General features: G+C 35.6%; 1 long non-coding RNA gene across 2 annotated transcripts; it reads right to left on the bottom strand.

Moving 5' to 3' along the window:
- Positions 1-301: 301 nt before the first annotated feature.
- Positions 302-11,804, bottom strand: LOC132314792 (uncharacterized). 2 transcript variants are annotated; one of them, XR_009483503.1, is made up of 4 exons: positions 11,412-11,804; positions 1,025-1,232; positions 691-937; positions 302-533 (listed from the first exon to the last, which is right to left on the bottom strand). It is a non-coding gene; the product is annotated as an uncharacterized LOC132314792 (long non-coding RNA). The 2 variants fall into 2 exon arrangements; XR_009483502.1 differs by lacking the exon at positions 302-533 and having other exon boundaries at positions 548-937.
- Positions 11,805-16,212: the final 4,408 nt, after the last annotated feature.

Below are 16,212 nucleotides of genomic sequence, written 5' to 3'. Positions count from 1 at the left end.
TTTTGAACTTGACTAATTTTTTGTTGTCTTTCCAACGGTGTGCTCGGTTGCACCCAGTTTTTCCTGGATAATTACCAGTTTACCCTTTTTGCCTTAAGTGCTCGTTTTTCTTCGTCATGCCGTTTCTCCTTCGTCCGGACTCCAAATCATGCGATTCTTGAGTCCATCTTGATTATTTTTTCATTTTCCTTCCAGCGGTGTGCTTGGTGGCACCCGAATCTACAGTTTTCAGAAATGACTATTTTGCCCTTGGGGGCTTATTTGTCATATTTTCGATTTTTTGCTTCCGTTTTAGTTCTTGTTGAGTTTCACGACCTTATGGAAGGTCACTTTGTCTTCTTAGAGTCTTGTTTTCTGTTTTTGCTTCCGCATTCGGATCCGTTATCGGATCATCCTTACGGTTCATCACAGGACACGCTGGCCTAAAAACCAGGGTCGTCACAATATCTATATTTCCTCAAACGTTCCGATATTTCCGTAGTTACTCGCTTGAAATCAGTTTCATTGTCATGTGCATCCACTCCAAAGGTCACCTTTATAATGAATATTTAATTTAAGTTAAAAAGAGCCCAATAATTCACACAACAAATAGCACTAAAAATATGAAAAATAAATAATATGTCAACAAAACAGGTAATAAAAATGGTATAGTATTCCCCTTGTGATATAGAAAATAAAAGAACTCGTTACCTTAAAATGGTCATAGCAGACCTGTCTCTCATAATCTGGAATTTCCCTCCACGTTTTATATTTCAATAGCGCTTCTTTATCTCTCTCATGGATGCCAACCTCAGCCGTTCATAAATTGTGATTTTGCCAACGGGTTTAATATAACCCGTCCCAAACTCTACCGGAATTGGAACATCCTTTCCATAGAGTTCCTTAGCTTTGTGTAGGGCTATATTCTTTACTTTTCCATGCCCTTTTCGTACTGGGCCTGAAAAATAAATTATCAACTTAACTAAAACATAGTCATTCTACAAAAATGCTTGTAGTTAAATTAATGATGAAGCATAATTATCACCTCTACTTAGTTGTGGCCTCGTCTGCAAAGTATTACCAACACCTTCCATAATAGGCTGTTGACTTATTGAATTACTACCATCAGCTTCTCCCCTCGGTTGTGTGGCAGCTAAACTTATAAATGGTGTCTCAGTTCGAGTTTGAGCCACGCTGGACCTTAATATTCTACGCATTGGTGCCTCAGAAGTGTCCATAATTCTGTTTGCAAGCTGATATGAAGAATCAAGTAATATTAAATAAAAATAAACAAGCATATGCAGAATACATTATGAGTCATCATTTGATATTCGCTACTTCAGAACATAAACAGAAAATAAATCAAGTGATCTAAGATTAGTTTAAATAAATCAGAATAGTAATGAAGCACATAACCAAACAAGGCTAATTAATTTCCAACACTCAACAGATAGTAAAAGGTAAATATATTGAAAAAGAGAAGGAACTCAATTCAAGATAAAGTTCACATAATGTATTAATCATGATTCCAAAAAAATACGGCACATGCTCAACAATACAAAGCTTCATATGTCATCTAAATCAGTATCATCGTCGGACAATAATTCTGGTTCCTCATCTGAACTATATTGAATGTCATCTCCATCATCATCCTCGTCAACCCAAAAGTCGTCATTAATTGCTCTTTCACCACTACATTTTTCAATCATTTCAGCATCAAGGGTTTCACCCTCTAAATCGTCCTTGATCAAATAGAGTGGATCCATGTCCAAGTCCACTTCAGCAATCCTATCCACGATGCTTGGTTCGTTCTCTTGGTATGCTGTAGTGTTAAGCATTTCATCCTCTACTACTGCTTCGCCCTCTTTTTCAGGTACATCAAATGAACTTCTATTTGTTATATCTTGAACTACCTCCCATGTCCCTTGAAATTTGTTGTCTTTGACGTAGAAGCATTGTTTTGCTTGATTTGCTAACGCAAATGGCTCATTTTTGTAAGCTCTACTGGCTACATTTATGCTCTTAAATAGGTATCTTTATGCATACCAATCCTAACATCAAACCATTCATATTTGAAAAGGAAGATTTGTCTACCCAGTGGATATCGTAACTCAATGATATCTGTTAGTTTACCATAGTAATCTTCGCATTCTTCTTTCACTAACACACCACAATTCTGTGTTCGTCGATTTTGTTCCCTTTCCTTAGTATGGAATCTAATCCCATCTACAATACAAGTAGAATATCGACTTACTAGAGATCCAGGTCCACACGCTAGCGAATACAGATCATCACAAGTTGTTTCCTTTTGATGATGACGCATTTTCAAGATCTATTGAAAAAATTGTAGTGTTAAATAAATGATAACACATCATTTTCATTAAATAAAAGAATTTGATTAATTAAGTCCAATATATACATGATGGACTTACTTGTGTTTCGAACCATCTAGAAAATTATTTTGCATGTCTTTGAGGAACATTTCACGGATCTTGTCTCTCAAGTTTCACCTTATGTTTTCTAAACAATTAGATGGTGTTAAGATAAAATTGTGTACATATATTAAGCAATAAACTATATATTCACATAAGCTGACAAGATATGACATGTAATAAGTTACTTATTCTTCGTATGACTTAACTACTTCAGAATTTTGTAATATGTACAATCGGGCCATCTCCATATCCTCAGGGGACAATATCTCCAAACTTTGTGCCTCTAGGGGTTGAACTACTTGCTTTAGATCTGAAATAGTGGTCCAATTATTGTTGCAATCCCCCTCACTATTTCTTTCTTCTCGATTGAACCGTGTCTCAATCCCTCTGAGAAATTTTGAACAAAATGTCAAGCATTCATTGTCTAAGTAAGCTTCAGCAATGGACCTTTCAGGACGTGCTTTGTTACGCACGTACAGTTTAAGGGTATGCAAAAATCTACATAACCATTAAAATTATCACAAATATTTAAATCTATCAGACCATTAGAATTTGTCATAAAAATAATGTTTGTGTATTAAAAAAATTACAGTACCTTTCAATGGGGTATATCCACCGATATTGTGCGGGGCCAGCAATAATGGCTTCATGCGGCAAATGCAGAGCCAAGTGCACCATAATGTCAAAAAATGACGGAGGAAATATCATCTCCAACTTGCATAGTATAATAGCAATGTCCCTTTCCATTGCCTCTAAGACATCCAATTTAACAGTTCGACAACACAATTCCTTAAAGAATAAACCAAGCTCTGCGATTGCATTACAAATATCCGAATCTAAAAATCCTTGTATAGCTATGGGGAGGAGGCGCTGTAACAGAACATGTGAATCATGACTTTTCAATCCAGATATCTTGCAGTTATCAACATTCACACACTGACTTATGTTTGAGGTATAGCCATCTGGGAACTTAACTGATTTTAGCCATTCACACAATTGCTTTTTATCATTCTTTGACAATGTGTTGCGCACTCGTGGCATCTCAAATTTTTCACCATTACGCTTGAGATGTAGTTCTTTTCTAATCTTCATTGCTTCTAAATCCAACCGACTTTTGAATGTATCCTTCGTTTTTCCTTCAATATCTAATAATGTCCCCAACACATTATCGCATATGTTTTTCTCTATATGCATAACATCTAGGTTGTGCCGCAACAAAAAGGTCTGCCAATAAGGTAGTTCAAAGAAAATACTCTTCTTTGTCCAGTTAAGTTCAAATTGTTCACGAGTTTGCTTCTTGTTACTTGGTCCCTTTCTGAAACTAACCTCGAGTATGTGGTTAAGTTGTTCCAGAATATCATCACCTATCAACTGTTTTGGTGGCCCTTTATCTTGCTTCTCACCATTAAACTGCTTATACCACTTCCTAAAAATGTGATCTAATGACAAAAACATACGACTTCCCAAATAACATATCTTTCGTCCGTGTTTCAAATAACAAGAACATGTTTCTTCGTTACAATTTGGACATGCTAGATAACCCTTCTTCATCCATCTAGAAGCCATCGCATAGGCAGGAAAGTCAGTAATGGTCCAAATCATTGCCGCATGCATTTTAAAGTTACATTTACTGTAGGCATCATACGTCATCACACCATCCCTCCACAATTCTTTTAACTCTTCAACCAAAGGTCGCATATACACATCAATATCATTACCAGGCAAGGTTAGACTAGGAATAAGCAACAACATGAACACATATGGTTCCTTCATACATATCCAAGGGGGCAAATTATAAGGCATAATCATCACAGGTCACATACTAAAGGAATTGCTCATGCTACCAAATGGATTGAACCCATCAGTTGCTAATCCAACACGAACATTACGAGGATCAGCAGCAAACTAACTATGCTTATTATCAAAATCCTCCCAAGCTTTTGAATCAGCCGGATGTCTTAACTCATTTGTCTCCTTCACACGCTTCTCCTTATGCCACCGCATATCTAAGGCTGTATCCTTCGACATAAACAACCGTTGAAGTCTTGATTTCAAAGGGAAGTACCGAAGAACTTTTTGAGGGACTTTCTTACCCTTACCTTTGTGAGGTTTATACCTCGACTCACCACATTGTGGACAATTTTCCTTACCTGCATTCTCTTTCCAAAATAGAACACAATCATGTTTACATGCATGGATATACTCATATCCGAGACCCAAATCTCGCAACAAGCTTTTAGTCTCGTAATGAGACTTTGGTAACACATTGTTGTTAGGAAGCATCTCTTTAAATGCCATAAGCATCATGTCAAATTTTTTGTTGCTCATTCGACCCATAACCTTCACATGGAATAACTTTAATATCGCTGACAACTTCAAGAATTTTTGACAACCTGGCCACAATTCACATTGTGCATCATTTAACAATCTAGAAAATTTTCCTCCTCCCACATCAACATCAGGCAAATCTTCTTGTTGTTGTGCATTATTGAAGTTTCCCATTTGTACGTTATCCAACAACTCAAATACATTATCTACATTTCTATCTTCATTATGGGCACTTTCCCCACTAACATTAGCACCAATATTAACATTATTGCTAGTTTGAGGAACCTCCCCGTGATATATCCAATAGGTATACCCCTTGTCCATCCCATTACTCAAGAGATGTTGCTTAACCTGTTTAATTTCAAGATATTCCTTATTTTTGCAACGACGACATGGACATCGGGTAATACCACCTGTCTGTGCATGATGACTAGCCACCTTAATGAAGTTTTCTATGCCATCAAAATAGATTCGATTACCCCTAATGTGATGATGAATCCAAGACTTATCCATGTAACTGCTATTTTACATTAAAAAAAAAAAAATGTTATAATATCAATTATAAACAAGTCATTTTATGCCTATGTTGAATATATCATAACTCTTTAAGAATGAAAATCAATCATATTATAAGGAAAAACAACAAAGAAATCCATTAAATAAAAGTGAAAGCAAGGTCATTGTAATGCGTTGAGAAGTAGCTAGCAAAGAATAATGTCTATTAACTTTGATTTGAAGCCCCTTCTTTATTTTTCAGTAAAGGGATCCTCTCTTCGGTTTCTCTAAAACCCAACTCAAACCTTTGCAAACAAACAAAGGTTATTGAACTAAACAGAATGTAGTATTATTATTGATCTAAACAGAATTAACTGATTCTTTCATTTCTATTACTGCACTTTCCAAACTTAAATGTAAATGAAATTATTGTAGTTGCCACAATTTTAAATTATAAACTTATAAACTTTTAATAAGTTCAAACATTCAATATATTAAAAATATAAGATATGTTGTGTTTATGTAAGAACAAACAAGTTAGCTAGGATGAGAAGACGATCACAGCTGTAGTGGGGGAGTAGTGAGAATATATGCATGGCCTATTACTGGTAAAGAAAAATGGTCCATTAAAAAAAATATCTGCAAAACAAAATATATGTACTTGATCCATAGGCTCTCTTTTTTTGGTAGGGAGGGGGGAAGTGGTAAAATATCATTAAAAGGCGCCAAAACAAGGGTACAACACATATAAACAGGAGGTACACAAGAAGGAAGATAGAAAAATGCTTTCCTAACCAAGTAATATCGCTAAATTAAATAGAATATTGTATATTTTCCTGTGGAATTCTGTTGATGTGGTTTTCTCTTTGAATGACAAATACTAATCTTGAGGCTAAATGGTATCACCTATCTTAAGGTTTGTTCCTGAATACAAGTCTTAACACGGGCATATTAGTCTTTCTATACATGGGAGCAATATTGCTACACTTGTCTTTGATACTACATTGCACTACAGATATTATATTAAAGGTAGAATCACAAATTCAAGGGCTGCCGTAAGCATCATCTGGTCACTTTCAAGGGCTGCAGCAAGTATCATCTGGTTTAAGTGACAAGTGTCATCAGTGAAGGGCAATTATGTAATCTCAGCCGCATCCTTAGAGGTATTTTGATCAATCTAATCTGCAGTGTATGATTAGAAACATTTTCTGAAGGTGTATTGTATCTTTGCTTCAAAAAAATTTGCTGCATATCATCATTTAGCTTATATACACAAAGTGTATCATTCCAAGGGCAATTCTGGTACTTCATTGATATCTCAAGGCTGTTAAAGGGTTCACAACAATGTGCTACGTGCACAGTGGTCCTGGTGAGAGAAAAATATGCACAGAAATACAATTCTTTGTTTTATATTTCAGCATTGTTCATTCACCTGCGAGGGCTGCAGAAAAAGTGGTTGGTGTGACACAAGCTAGGGTTGTACAGGGATTATTTGGTCCATTCATGGTATATAATTTCTGTATATATTCCTATCTATGATTGGTTAAATAGGGAATATTCTTATTCACACTAGGGCAGCAAATTCAGTGTATAAATATACTGTTATAGAGCTGCACCTATGTGTGCAAATATTGAGCCTCTTTTTATATATTGAGCTGCATTGAGTGTGAGGCTCGAGAGCTGAAAATATAAGTCACTTTTAGAGAGATTAATTGCAGTTCTGAGTTAATTTAATCTCTGAAATCACTATGAGAGTGCACTAATCCACTGAAGAATTTCTGAACCTATGAAGCAAAATTTCTGATGCATTTATGTTGATGTTGAGGCTGGATTGAAGGGTCAAAATTGGTTGTAGAGGTTCCAGGTGTTGTGTGATGGTTGAAGCAAGCTTGGTACATTTATTTACATCTGCAGAACTCATGTATATGCCTAATTTTGCACAGAAAAACAATATGAGTACTCATATCTCAGTTTTAGCCTATTTTTCTAGTGCATAGCCTCTAATGGATTGTTTTATGTTGATTACTTCTTGTATGTGTTGAGTTTATGCTTTGAACAAGTATATTTAATCATTATAGAGCTCTGTTGACAAAGATCAAGACTGAAACTTGAGTGTATTTGGTTTTGAACTCTCAAATCAAATAAAACAGCCTTATTGAATAAAATAGCCCACAGAAAGTTTTAAACTCATTCTAGTTGATTCATATTTCTAGCTTTGCTATCATTACCTTCTGAGCATATATATATAACTAGATTGAGGTGTTTGGAATCAAGTTCAAGGCTGTAAGGAAGTAAAATTACGATTTAGTCCCTAAGAACAAAGTTTTAGCTGAAACTGTGCTGTGACTTATTTTGAGCTGCAATTCGAAGTAAACTTGTTATACACTGAAGAGTATTATTCTCAACAAGTTTCATTTATTTAGTGTTATGGGAACTTGAATCAAGGCCTACTTTCACCTGCATTGTAGATTGACCTGCTTATTCTCACTATTGCAGAATTCAAGTGTAAAACTGATGTCAGTTCTGTCCTAGCATTTATTGCGGACTACAACTGTGTCTCTTGTTGAAAGAACTAAAGTATCTAATTGAGTTAGTGCACTGTGAGTATGTGAAGCTGTAAGAACCAAAATTAACTCAAGTTTTAGGTGATTTGACTGAAGACTAGGGTTTAAGATATTTCAAGCCTACTTGTGATCTGAGATAGTTATAACTTGCTTTATTCCCTGTTTCAATCTTTTGAGCATGTTTGTTTGGAGATTACAAGCCTTTTCCAGATTTGTAATTTACCCCTTCAATAGGCCTTTTGTAATTTTGAAACCCTAGAAAAAGCTAGGGTGAGGATCATGAAAAATGGCAAACAGGAAAAGTACGAAAGAAATTTTGCTTGCCTCTACTGAGATTAGGAGGTTGGCTTGGCTGGAAATGGAAAAAACCTTCCAAAGGTTGCTATTAGGTCATAGAGCAGGGCACCATTGAGAAGAACAGAAAAGGTGAAGGACTGAAGATCGAGCTTTGTGAGTTGTGATGGTGGAATAGCCTAATTTCTTGTAGTGATAACCAGCTCATGCACACATATTTGACACATTTAAAAAAGTCACAAATGAATAAAATGTGTAATGAACAGCGTTTTCAGAATTGTTTCATCCATCAATCCCCAGCCTCCAGTGAATTATATTTTCAAAAATTGTATAATCAAATTTAATTTTCATTCCACTCCCTTTGTGGAGAAAGAATTTTCATTTATCTAACAAATTTTGGTAAATGAGAGAACAAAGTGATGAGGTTGTTTCCGGATAAATTAAAAAAAACCCATGCAGGGCCAATTACTGGTAAAGAAAAATGGTCCTTTAAAAAAAATATCTGCAAAACAAAATATATGTACTTGATGCATAGGCTCTCTCTTTTTTTGGTAGGTAGGGGGGAAGTCGTAAAATATCATTAAAAGGCGCCAAAACAAGGGTACGACCCATATAAACAGGAGGTACACAAGAAGGAAAACAAAAAAATATGCATAATCACGATAGATCCATGACGGAGAGCATTAGAACTAAATATCTAGGTAATACTAACTTATAGAGCATTAAAATCCAGAAATTGATAAATAAACAAATAAAATAAAACATAATAAGAGCATTAAAATCCAGAAATTGATAAGTAAACAAATAAAATAAAACATAATAAGAGCATTAGAACTAATTATCTAGGTAATATAAACTTATAGAGCATTAAAATCTAGAAATTGATAAATAAACAAATAAAATAAAACATAATAAGAGGAGTAAGAAATATATCATTCCTAAAATTCTGATCAAACTCAATCTTGGGTGAACAACTAGTGGATATGACCTGCAATAAGTATATAATGGCACTAATTATCAGTTCTGAACAAGATTTTGTGCAGGAGATATTCTCTCCTCATTAGTCATAACTCGAACTTTAGAGTGAAAAAAGAGACTCTCTCTCTCACACACACAAACACACAGTTGAGTAAAAGAAGAGAATCCTAAGAGAAAAGGGACTAGAGTCAATGCTTGCTTCTTTTTGACTAGAGATTGACTAGAGAGAGAGAGATACAAAGTCAAAAGGGTACAAGCATAGGCATTACATTGATTAAGAAGGGCACTAGAAGTTGGGAGTGACTGAATTAATAATTAGGGTTTTTATGTATAAAAATGTAGTGTGTAGAGGAAGTTAACATCATTCCTGAAACCCCTCTATGTGACTCTTATTATGCTGTTCTTTCCACTCACATATGTATCTCTTTCCAATATTTCTAGTTTAAAAAAAAAAAAAAAAAACTATTTTCAAATTCAAACAGTTGTACTTAAGTTATGACGATCTTTCCTCTCCAAATGAGAGGTTGAGAGTTTGAGCCCTGTTAGAGGCAAAATAGTCTCTGTGAGACTTCTCGTAACACTGTTTCTTATTATTGGGATTAAGATTGTGAAGCTGACAATATATGAAGGGATGTTGAGAAACCACCTTCAATTAAATACAACTAAATAAGAAGAAGAAACTAGGAACCAATATTTGATTGAACACAGAAATTGAATCCAAAGCATCGTAAGGTTAACTTGATCAACCATGAAGATTGGTCTATATATATATATATATATATATATATATATATATATATATATATATATATATTGTAGTATAATATAGTAAGCCAATGTGACTGGATTCCTCTAATTAGGATACTAATCGTTTGAGATTGTTAGGATATCAAAACAGATAACAAGAAAATATATGTGAAGCATCATTAGGTATCAGGGTGCAAACAATTCCTTAGGGCACACGCGCCAATGGATTAGTCGGGGCTTTGCCCCGGACACCCTAGTTATAAGAATAAAAACAAGAAAATACGTGGCAAGATGTCATCACTCTGCTGTATTTTGCTTGATACTTGCAATTAGCAGACTTGTCTATGGACCACCAGCATTCTAGGCTACTCTGTTTGTATATAATTCCCTATTTTCTGGACATAGTGGGAAGGAACACAAATATTTTGCTGAGCCAACATATATATATATATATATATATATATATATATATATATATATATATATTATCAATTTTTCACTAAAAAATATCCTATATTAAACATGAATTAATGGAATCATCACTTGGATGAGAATGTTCTGCAATATAACTAAAATAAATAAACATGTTTGGAAGGAGAGGTTCAAAACTACTAAGCTGATTGAAATGGTCAATAATGTGCATTTTGTCAGAGCAGAGGACAAGGTTCAACAAGTAATACATATTGAAGTTAATTTAAAACACTAATAATAATAATAATAATAACAATAAAGACACACCTGTAGATATACAGATAACATGTACTAAAATGGAAATTAAGTATATCGATAGCACAACCTACTATAATACATAACATATATGACTGATTAGTCTCCAGAGCTAAATCCCCTGAACTTTAAACAAAAAAGGTAAGCCTATGCAGTGTTTAAAGTAGAGTTAACCTGACAATGCATATACATTAACACAAGCAATTTGATTGCAAATCCAAAATAAAAAAAATAAATAAAAAAAAATCCAAAATACACTTCAACTCAAGAATACCACTCATTTTTCACTTTCAATTTAGAGGTCTTGAGCAATGTTGATGTGAGAGTTGGACCCATTGCCAACATTCACTTTACCAAGCATTCACAAGTTCACATTCCCACCATAATTAATAATCATCTCATGCCACTTTCAGATTGCACATGAAAGCAAAATCCATTTATCAAAGTGGTATATAAAACTGTAATATATCAAAATCACTAACTGTAAACACAGCAAATTACCATCAAAGAATATACTAATCAAGTTGGGTGTGAATCAAATGGTAATATGGTACTGAAAACAGGTTCATCATCATCAGTATGTAATTTTGATACACAAAAAATGATAAGCCCACATCTTTCTATCATGGGGATAAAAACCGCAAAAATTTGTACTAAAATATTTCTCTTTACACATCTAACACTTTACCACTAAAAACTGTATCCCAAACGAAGCCTATCAACAGAAACACAACAGCTCCATTGAATAATCAGAAATGACAACCCAAAATCTAATAAACAACATAATTTTTTTTTTTTTTTTTTTTTGAAAATTCCAAAATTCAGGAGGAATAATAATCAACAGATTGTTAAAAAAAGGAAATACCTGAGACGAAGGTGCAAAGATAGAGCCGAAAATCCTAGAAGATGAAGAAGCAGATGAGTCCTTTGAACCAAAAAGATAGAAAGTTCAAACAACCTGTATGATTTCCAACAGCAATTCAGACTCAGACGACAAGCCTTTTTTAGATTTGTAGTTTACCCCCTTTTGCAATTTCATAACCCTCGAAAAAACTAGGGTGAGGATCATGAAAAATGGTAAACAGGAAAAGTACGAATAAACTTTTGCTTGGCTCTACTGAGATTAGGAGGTTGGCTTGGCTAGAAACGGAAGAAACCTTCCAAAGGTTGCTATTAGGTCGTAGAGTAGGCCGACGTTGAGAAGAACATAAGAGGTGAAGAACTGAAGAGCTTTGTGAGTTGTGACGGTGGAAGAGGTTTGCAAATGATACTAATTGTTTTTAGATTAAAAACGACGTAGTGTGATGGGCTTCCCTATGTTATAAAATAAAATAATTTTATATTATTTCATTTTTGCGCCAAACAAAAGAAAATGAAGCGCTAAAGTTTGGCGCTTTTTTTTTTTGGGCATTGGGGACGGTCTTCAATAGACTGTGCCAAAAAAAACTTTTTTATGGACAGTTTTTAGGGATTTGGTGACATATCAGGTTAACTATCCCTAAAAGCCTGGTATTAGAGACGGTAAAATTTGCCTGTCCCTAATAATAAGATCTTTAGGGATGGGTTTTAGTGCTAAAAGACTGTCCCTAATACCCTAATTTCTTGTAGTAGATTTTGGGAGATTGCTTGAAAATGGTTGAAAAATTACATACTTGAGGTAGTTTTCTCCTAATGCTTGTTTTGTATGTTGGTGCCTCTTTAGTGAGAAAAAGCTCAATGTTTGTGGGTATCATTTCTGGAAACCCTCATGAGACTTCACTCGTCCACTAGGGGAAACCTAGGGGTTTAAAAGGCTTGTTGCATATGCTAAATGCTCGTGTTCCCTACGAAAGTGGTGTTATCCTTTCATTGCTTTCTAGTTCATAGTTGTGTAGTTGTTTATTTCTTTCTTTTCTTTATAGTTCATTGCTTCTATTATGCTTATTACTAGATTTATTCGATGTAATATTATTTATATTGCTAGAAAAAGTGTTGATCTAAGGGGTTTTTCGGGTATTTCACTTGTAAAATAAAATCTTCTTTTGACATGGTTATGTAGAAAACATGATTTTGGAGGGGCGGCGGGGGGGGGGGGGGGGGGGGTTTCTTCACAACTTTTTGCCAAAAAATGTCATTTAAGCCCTTAAAATCCCATTTGAATTCAGAAAATGTGTGCAGGCCCTGCTCATACTTGAAACCCAAAAAGTCTAATTTTTTGAAACTTTAAGGCTTCAAACCTTCATCATCCCGACTCCAAATCAAGTGATTTTTGAGTCTAAGTTTATTAGTTTTTGCTGGTCTATACAACGGTATGCATGGTTGCATCCAATTCTATCTAAAAAGACAATTTTACCCCTTGTAAAATACCCTTACCGCACTGATTTTAAACCCAAAAGTTGATTTTTATGAAACTTTGACGTTTTATATCTTCTTCGTCCAGACTCCGAATCAAGTGATTCTTGAGTCTAGAATCATTAATTTTTCCTGGTCTATCAAACGGTATGCTCAGTTGCATCCAGTTTTGTCTAGAAAGACCATTTTACCCCTTGCGAAGTACCCTTGATGCATTGATTTCAAACCCAAAAATGTGATTTTTATGAAACTTTGGAGCTTCATATCTTCTACATCCGGACTCCGAATCAAGTGATTCTTTGGTCTAATTTGATTAGTTTTTTGTTGTCCTTCCAGCAGTGTGCTCGGTAGCATTCGAGTCCATAGTTTTCAGAAATGACTATTTTACCCCTGGGGGCTTATTTGTCATATTTTCGATCTTTGCTTCCGCATCAGTTCTCATTAAGTTCCACGGACTTCTTAGAGTCTTGTTTTCTATTTTTGCTTCCGCATTTCGGATCCGTTATCGGGTCAAACTATGGTTCATCACAAGACACACTGGGTTGAAAAAACCAGGGTTGTCACAGGTGGTATCAGAGCTCCTAGGTTTGAAAACCTTAGGACGACGGGTTTTAGGTGCATATCATGCTTGTGTTGCCATGCTCTATGTGTTTAATTGCTTTTGATAACATGTTGAATTTGATCACATGTTTACGTGCTTATGTGGACGTATGTTTAGAAGTTTCGTTAAATGTCTCAGCATGATATATATGGTTGCTTACTTTAGTATATTGTATGTGCTAGTCTGTCTTAGTACATTGTATATACTTGTAGGTCTCAGCATATTGTATGTGTTTGTTTGTTTTAGCATGTTGATTCATGCTTGTATGCTTTGCATGATGGTAATGATTATTTGCCTTGGCGTATTGCATGTGCTTGTTATTCTTAGCATGATCGTATGATACTTACATTGACATAGCTTATGCGATTCTTTTTTACTTGTGTGAGAACGTAGTCCATTGTTGTGTTACGTGACAACTGCTTACTTTTATGTCTTGTTTAGGCATTGTGGGTTGTTCCAGCTTGGTTGGTTGAGACTGATGCTAGGGCATCATCTCTTGGGGTTTCGTGGTGACCTTGATGTGGTGACGTCATTGAGGTCTTATTTCTAGCGTCTTGGGGCAATGAGTCGGATTGACTCAAGTCCTTCCTCGGGGATTGGAAGTTTTGTCTTCGTAGGCCTTAACGGCGATGTTCCCATGCCCTTTCTTTTTAGAGTAGTGGTTTTATCTTGTGTGGCGTTAGGATTTCACCTTGTGTCTGAGCCAGTCTTGGGAAAGACTTGTAGACTCTTGGTTTCGGGAACCTTAGTGTTTATTCTAGGAGATGATTCACTTCCTTACTGTGAGGGATTGGACTCGTCTGGGTTTTGGGATTCACTTTAGTGAGTTTGTTCTTCTCAGAGGCATTTCATCCCTTCTTGCTTGTGATTTTATGGGATTGTTATTTTCATAGTCATTCCTACATGTTTATATACCTTGTTGTTTTGTGCATGCCTTAGAAATATGTTAGGGGATGTGACTATTTGGTAGTTATGTGATGATATAGGTGATGTGTTTTCATTTACTATATCTGCTTGTCATGCTAGCGTCATAGGTGATGTATAGCATGTCTCTGATGCTTGACCCCTATGTGATAGGTAACATACTTAATTGCCCTTATACACTATGTGTTTAGTTGTTTGGTGCATGGATTTTCATTACGTTTAGTATACTTGTACCTAGTATGCTTGTACGTTGCATATTTCATTTCGTTTTGGTTTAGTATACTTGAGCCGTATACTTGTCTACAATGGATTTAGTACTGCTTAGTATACTTGTAGAGTGTATATTTGTGTATATACATATATTGTATTTCCATTTTGATATTTCTTAGTATACTTGTGAATGTATACTTGTATAGATATATATATATGTTTCATAACTAATTGCCTAATTAGTTCATTTCTTTTATTATTCCTGTACTGTACTTGGGGTTGTATAACCTTGGTTATCGGGATTGTGTGTGTGAGCTTGATCCGATGTCTTGATTCTTAGGCGTAGCCTTGTAGTAGGTCAGCTTTAGCATGACGTGGAGGATTTTGGGTGCATTATTTTGTTAGGAGTCATTGTGACTAGGGGATGATGATGTTGTTTAATTTGTAAAGTCCGATCAATTGGCTTAAAGGCATAGACTTGTCAGGCTTTGGATTTGTAACTGATGTGGTTGGCAACGGTGTTTTGAGACTTGAGGTTGTTAGTTTTTCACGTATTAAGGATTTAAGGCCTTAAGCGTAGCGGTGCCTATGACATTGTTGTCAGAGTTTTGGATTGGCCAGAATGGTTCGGCCGGACATTTTGGACCATATCGCAACTCTCACAGAATGCCTAGTTTCCGTGGTGCTTTTGGTAATGATTGTTTGACATTGATATCATTTGTATCGATAGGTTTCACGGGTAAGCTTGTTGGGGGCAGGTGGCGAATTAAGGCTTTATACTGTCATGCTACCGTACAGGTTGTGTGTGAGCGAGTACTAGTTGTCGTCGATGTTACCTTGCATTACCTAGCTAGTAATGTGAATGTAGGCGGGCACTTAACACTGTGGATGCCACCACACCTTGGGTACGTTGTGGGCAGGTTCTAGTCAGGATTCGTGCTGCCATGTTACTTCTGGTTGTGTTCCTTGTTTAGTTGTGTAGATGCCTTGATCTCTTTTGGGTGGTTGACATTGGGTTAGTATGTCAATTCATTGGAGAGGTTTCTCACTATTCGCGGTTTCGTGTCTCTTCGTTTATTTTGAGACCTTTAGAGTTGTCCTTAGGTACTTTTTGATCTGTTCTTTCGTGTGACCTTGTGTACGGTCCTTCTTCAGTTCTTCTGGGAATGTTCCTGATTTCGGGAACGAAATCTCTTTAAGGAGGGTAGGTTGTAATGACCCGGTTATTTTCTTCCTTTCCTTTTTCCTCAGAATTTTACGGATGAATTTTTTTTGTTGAAAATTTTCTTCTGAGTTCAGTTTCTCGTCGCTTAGTGTCGTCTCGAGTGCTTGGAAATGGTTTCTGAGATTCTTTCCCTTGGATTGACAACTTCCTTTGAGGACCGAGTCATTTCCACATTTTTCATTTTTCGACACTATTCACTTTTCGTCCTTTTCCCTATTTTGTCTTTTCCCCATTTGTCACTTTGTTGGCATAACCTCACTCCTTGTGTTCAGAGTTGGTTTTTAACTTCACATATCTTCATTCTAAGTTGTTTCCACGAAATACGTATATTCACTTTTGCAAGAAAGTACTCTGGTTGCTCTCGGTGTCCATAGG

The sequence above is a fragment of the Cornus florida genome, unplaced genomic scaffold (assembly GCF_030987335.1).
Source record: "Cornus florida cultivar Cherokee Brave unplaced genomic scaffold, ASM3098733v1 CherokeeBrave_3.0.0_Hap2_Chr06, whole genome shotgun sequence".
In the NCBI taxonomy this organism is placed as follows: Eukaryota; Viridiplantae; Streptophyta; class Magnoliopsida; order Cornales; family Cornaceae; genus Cornus; species Cornus florida.
This window is presented reverse-complemented; position numbering and strand designations above follow the sequence as displayed.